This window comes from Scardinius erythrophthalmus (genome assembly GCF_964197995.2).
Source record: "Scardinius erythrophthalmus genome assembly, chromosome: 22".
Taxonomy (NCBI): Eukaryota; Metazoa; Chordata; class Actinopteri; order Cypriniformes; family Leuciscidae; genus Scardinius; species Scardinius erythrophthalmus.
In genome coordinates, this window is record NC_138242.1 from 29,056,706 (window position 1) to 29,063,536 (window position 6,831).

Below are 6,831 nucleotides of genomic sequence, written 5' to 3' on the forward strand. Positions count from 1 at the left end.
GCTCGGGCCATCAAATATGACGTTTTAACGAAGCAAACGCATTGGGCATGCGCACATCGACAGCGGTGAGCCGTTTGATTATAGGAAAGTCATGATAATTCAGTCCTGCGTGCAACTTTGAAGTAGAAATGCCAGACACCATTGAGGAGATTGTAAACTTCGACCTGCATTTTGCCAAATAAGGTGAACGTTTGGTTAATTTTTAATTTGTAAGTTTACATTGCATCACACGACTGTTACGGTAGCCTAAACCCTACGGTGTGTAAGTAAATGTGTTATGCATCATTTTCTTGCTTCTATATGTTGGCTATATTACTAGTTGGTGCAGGCAAGTCTTAGATTACTGATTTTGTGTTATGATTATTATTTTATTTTTTAACAATGTCATATTTATCTCGAGCAAATACACTCCGCTGTCATTTAGTAGTAACAGCATAAGGCCGCAGGGTGGCGACATTTACAAATGAACACTAACTGAACTTGAATCGATATCATCTGAGTACACGTTTAAGGTTTTTCATGTTTTCCAGGCCAGTGATACTATAATGGAGACTAACACCACTGAACACACTTGTCTGATATGACTAATTAATGATTTGGACCATTTTGACTATCGCTCATGAATGGATGAAAGGCTTAATTTATGAGTCAGTGGATGGTTGTGTCACAAAAACATCTGAATGTTTGCCCTCTTGAACCACAATCAATAATTATATAAAAACAATACATGTCGAAACGTGTCAAAATAAATGCTAGTTAAAAGAGATGGTAGCCATTTGATATGTTTAAGTGAATGGAAATGTTCAAATGCATCATGAAAGACTGAAAATGGTCCAAATTAATCATAAGTTATTTCACAAATGCGTGTTGTTTAGTTTTTAAATAAATATATGTTTATTCAAAAAGAGATTTTCAACAAAAAAGAAACATTCTGCTGACCAATCGTGGTCTCTCCTGAGTCCTTAATAATTTCTTTGGCATATAAACATTTAAGTATTATTAATATTACATTTCTCTTATCATAATGCCCACAGGCCATGGCTACATGGTGTCAGCTGATGGTGGTTTACATAAACATTAAGTGCTCTGATTGTACCGTCTCATCTAGTGTTCATCAGGTCACAAAAATAATGTTCTCAACATTCAATATCAGTATATACTGTATACATGATATAGGCAAGTGAGTATATGTATGTATTTGTGTGTGAATAGAAGAGACATAAGGATATCCACAGATTTAATTCAAACAGTAACATGTCCTATAGATCTCAAGCACAGATTCTGAGTAATGTGTGCGCATCTAGAAACAGCCTGCAACGCAAACTAAGAATGACACGTCATTCTGTGTGGTGGGTGGAAAACACAAAACACACACATACACAGAAACACAATGATCTGTGGGCAGGTACCATCCTGACATCAAAATTGAATGCTTTGGTGCACGTTAGTGTGTGTGTATGTGTGTGTGTCCTGTACGTGCAGTACGAAGCCAGCATATAAATCTTGATTTCCCACATCTTATGCTGAGGTTTACGGCCTCCACAGATTCAACAATCACCGCTGCTTGGACAAGTGAATCCATGATTCGCTGAATATAAAAACCTTGACCTAAAACAACTATTCATTTAAATAACTTTTGGTTTATAAACAACATAATGTTTAATTCATAATCTAATCGAAAAGAATCGAAAGATCTCCCGCTCTTCAGCTATACAGAAACAGATATTTTTTAACGCTTTCTGTTGATTGGTTTGGGCATTGCTTGCACATTATGAAAGAAAAATTCTTATGTAAAACAGAATTTGAAGGTGAACATTTTTTTTCTTCACATGCCTTGCGCAATATATTGCCACTATATTGATTTTTTGCTGATATTAGAGTTTATTTTAATTTATCGGTAATGTCTTTTTTCCACCACATAAGAAAAAACATGCTTTAAAAAAATAATGAGACAAAAGTCTTTTTTGTATTTTTGTCACAATTTTGACTTTTTATGTAATAATTATGACTTTTTAAGTTGTTTTAAGTTACTTTAAAGTTCATTAAGATTAACCAAAGCATGATTTTTTCTTATGTGGCAGAAATAGGCTCTTTTCCTATCATTTTTACATTTAGATTAACTTTGCAATAATCTAATGTTTTTTTTTCTTTTTTTTTTCTTCATCATAATTTTGGTGCATTTGTAGAGCAATAAAAGAAAAAAAAATTGTGTACCTTAACAATTAGCATACTGTATCAATTTTGCCACTAGTGGAGCAGTGATTTGTTTTTGACTTTGTGAAAAAAAAAAAAACATTCCAGGAGACATTAAGAAAAATGCATTGTATGCATAAATATTTTAGCTGCTTTTGTCTTGTTTCACAGCACAACAAGATAATAAAAAAATGAATGTAGGAATTAGACTGCAGAAGGTCTGTTACCTACTGTTTTCACCTTTCCCTTCAGGGCTGTTTGTGATAGTATTGCCACTCCAAACACTAGTGTCTCATACAATATTTTCTAGTATGCGCTCCTCAAAGGCAGTGGTAGTATATTAAACTAGTTTGGTCATAGTGTAATTTATGTTGTGTGAATACATTGTGTAACTAGCGAGTTGATGCTGAAATGATTGGACAGCTGTTTTTAACGCTTTTCGGTCAGTTTAATGTTACCAGCTATTGCCTTTCCTCTGCATGCTCTCGGACATAGAGACCTCCAGGATAACACACACATATATGTTCATACAAACAGACACTTGAGCACATGTATGCAAACACAGTTCATAAGATCATTCTAGCTTACATCGTGGTCTGTCTGGCCTAGCCTGAGGTTTATCTGTACATTATGTTTCCTTTCAAGTAAAATTGAATAAGAAACAAGATATTCCCCCTTGCTCAAGGATGAGCAGGACGCGTGCATCTCTCTGGGGGCTTGTGACTGACTCAAGGGGCTTGTTGTTCTCAGCTGGCGAAGGCATGGGGAGGAGAAGAGCTGTGGAGAAAGTAAATTATATAGGGAGGGCTGGAAAAGTCTCTGTTCTTGACGCATTACTGCGCCTGCCGTCAAGGGCACTGTGGCCACGGTTTGAGTCACTGCGCTCAGAGCTCCTCACGGCCTTCTTTCCCTGAAGCCAATGATCAACATTCTCTCTGTTTCAATGACTCACAGCGATAGTCAGCAAGCCCTCCCGTATCTTCATCATGTCCCATGACAGCATCACAAACCACTAGAGACGATGAAGAAAACGCACATTTCGTTTCAAACTGTTGTGTACGGTGGGACTTGTCTTTTAGACACAAAGAATCGCTTAAGCAAGTTAAAGGGATGGTTCACAAAAATGATTAACTCACCCTCATGTCATTCCAAACCTGTGTGACTTTTTTTTTGTGCTGTAGAATATAAAATATGGAAGTCCAGAACAACGTTACCTTTCATTGTATAAACGTAAAACTGACAGAAATCTTCTTTTCTGTTCAACAGAAGGAATAAAGTTAGGTTTGGAATGACAGAAATTTTTGGGGTCAACTCTTCCTTTAAATCCGGGCTCAGACTACAGGAGTTTCAGGAAGATTGATGCCCTATTTACCCCTCCTGACATTCAGAGAAAAAATGATCTATTCGAAGTATTGTGTGCACGTCCAAACTTCGGTAGGTGCCAGACGAAAACCTTCCTTGTTTGATCAAAAGGTTGCGATATATTAAAGTTTTATGGGAGAAGATAAAGCTTAAGGAGCAAGTTATTATATTTTGATGAATGATTACAAATATAAACTTTTAATGTGTACATATGTTTTTTGGTTTTGATTGCATGCTAACTTTAGCAACACCACACCATTCTCAGCAACTCAAGATTGAGAATTAGCACCAGCGGCTGTGTTTTTTTGTTTTTTGTGTTGGCTGAGAATCAGACCCAGGTGTCCTGCATAGCGGGAATATTCTACCATGAACTAGCTATGCTTGTCTTGCGAGCCCAAGGCTGTGCATTTCCAAGCAAGTCTTCTTTCAGACCTGACATACATGAAATAAATAGCCAGAAAGGTCTGTAATAATCCAGCAAGCTCAGGAAACCATCTACCACCTGCTTCAGCGGGCTGTGAGATCTTCTTGAGTTCTTCGCTTAAGGTTGGTGCATGCAGTGTAGTTTTTTCTATCCTTTGTGATTTTTGCATGTCAAAAATGTATCTCTTTAATGTATGTTGCTTTACAGGGGCGTGTCAAGAGGAGGGGGGGGGGCACCCCCCTGGAATATGATTGGCCCCCCCAACATCATTGGGCTAGATTTACTGTCAACATGAAAATGCCCAACGCCATTGGATCAGAGCGCTGTCAATCACTGCTTTGCGAAGCAGAATCACTGGTCAGGAGAGAGATACCTCGACACGTCACTGTTTATGGTATATATACACACTCAATTACAGTATATATTTTGAAATATCGCACCGTATGTTAGTCTGATTACTTTCATGTGTGACTGATCAAGCTATTGTATGTCGCCAGTAACGTTAGATTAGCTAACGTAACGTCGTCAGACTAACGTTACTGAATAGAGAGGACTTGTCAGTGTTATTCAGCGGCAGCGCACTCCACCACATAAATATAAAATAGATAAATATTACTTATCTGTTGTTTCAAAGACTAAAGGCACAATAATATTTTTCCAAAAAACCCATGGCATGGTAAACATTAAAATGTGAGAACGTTAACTAACACCATAGCTACATGCAACTCTGTGTTATTTCGATACTTGTCAACAATGGAAGTGGAGAACATGGTCCACTCGGACTCAATATCTCCAGACTCCCTCGGGATCCGGTCGAAGCTCCGCCGGAGGTGGAACAAATCAAATATCCTTACAAATATAATATATTTGTATCCAACCTAGTATGCCTGGTATGACTTTATGCGATTCTGTTGTGGTACAATGTTGCCTTTAGGCAACACACAGTTTTGTACATTATGTACGTTATGTACTCTAAAACATTTGATGATATATGATATAAAGTTCTTGAAAATATTTCTTTACTTACCAGTGAAGGTGACTCATATTTTCTGTAGGGGATTAACTGGATGCAAATTAGTGAAAAATGAACTTTCCATTGGGGAAATTATGGAGCCATGTGACCTGTGCACATGTGCTGAAACAAGACATAAAATGGACCCCTGTGGGTCATGTGACCACTTTTTTGCACTTTCATTGATAAGTACTTGAGTTCTTCTCCCCTGAGATAGGTTTGACCAATAAATGGGTGTCTCATTTTATATAAAAAAATAAACTAAAGTAGACTATGTTACCTTGAGGCAACACTGTACCATAGAGGTTTCAAACCTAGACATCTGTCTAGTTTCATTTCCCATACTTGTTATTTTTACACTCACACAACCAAAGTCATGAGTTTCCGCCAAAGGGGAAACATACATTTAAAGTTCAAAAGCACCTGATGTACATGATTCAAATGTTCATTATAAAATGTACATAATTCAAAAGCACATTAATGTTGTTCCTGCAAGATGTTCCTGCAAAATAAATGTTAGTTATGATTAATTTAAAAATTCATCACAGCATCTACCAAATGTATAAATGTAAATAATAGATCCTGCATGAAAGCCAGTGGAATTTTATGTTGGACCGTGTGTTATACAAGTGATTGACAGCGTTGATTTTGATTTGTGGATCAATCCTTTTTCAAAGTGAACTTGAGGTAGGTTTTATTATGTTAAAGAGAAAACTATATTGTAAAGATATTGTACCATTATGTTTATTTGAACTTGTATTTTCTTTCTCTCACACACAGAGTACGTCATCAATTGCTGTTCGAATCGTTTATTAATTAGACAACTGTCGTAGGAGCAGCCACACAGCAGGATTTTGATGCATCATTTCTGACACTGTCAGAACTTCGTTGGAGGCTAAGATTCATCACAAGGGCAAATAATTGTTCGCCAGTGAGCATGTCACACTGAACTATCAAAGACCTGTGATGAAACGATTCAGAAATTTGTCCCAGATGCAAAAACATTGTGCACTGAGCTTTACAACGTTAGTTATACATGATGGGTGAATAAGTCTGGGCCCTTGTTCACCAGTTTTACAGTTTTTGTTGATCTATTCCTTGTTGCCAATGTACATGCAGTGGGGAGGCCAGAGTTATTCTGACTTGCAGTAGCTTTGGATCAAAACTTCTTCAGAATGAACAAATTCTAGGTAAATATTCTAATTTTCATACAGTCATGTTCATTACAGTAGCTTGCTATTCCTGGGACACTTGTATCATAGCAAAAGAGAACAAATGATCATCAACTCTCATACGAGTTAGCATTTATTTAATGAAATGAGACAATTATGAGCATGCCTGTAGCGTGTTCTCATAATCCGAGCGAGCTATGGAAGGATTACTGTGTTTACTGCACATAAATAAACAATGACATAATTACATAACAATGCCAGGAAGATGCGTTGAGGGCGGTTTTGAGAGACAGAGAAAGAGGGAAGCGGAAAAATCCTTTTGCTTGCACTCAGCAGGTGTCCTTTTGGATTAGCTGAAGCTTAGAACGCATCCTGTCATATTTACTTGACCATCATGTAGACAGAGAAACATACTATCTCTTCCTCATCTTCCCTCTCCTCTCGTTCTTTATCAAACCACCATGTCTAAACCCTCCCATCTAGTCTTGCAGTTCAACAAGTGGAAAATCAAATCATATTTCAAAAGACTGCACAATAAAACACACTTAAATGACTTTAAGATTTCCTTGGCATTGGGTTTCCACAAATACCCCTTCTTTCTATCTTATTTTCTCTTGCTCTCCCACTGGTTCTTCATTTGCTGAAAGCCTCCTCCCACTTGTCCTTTT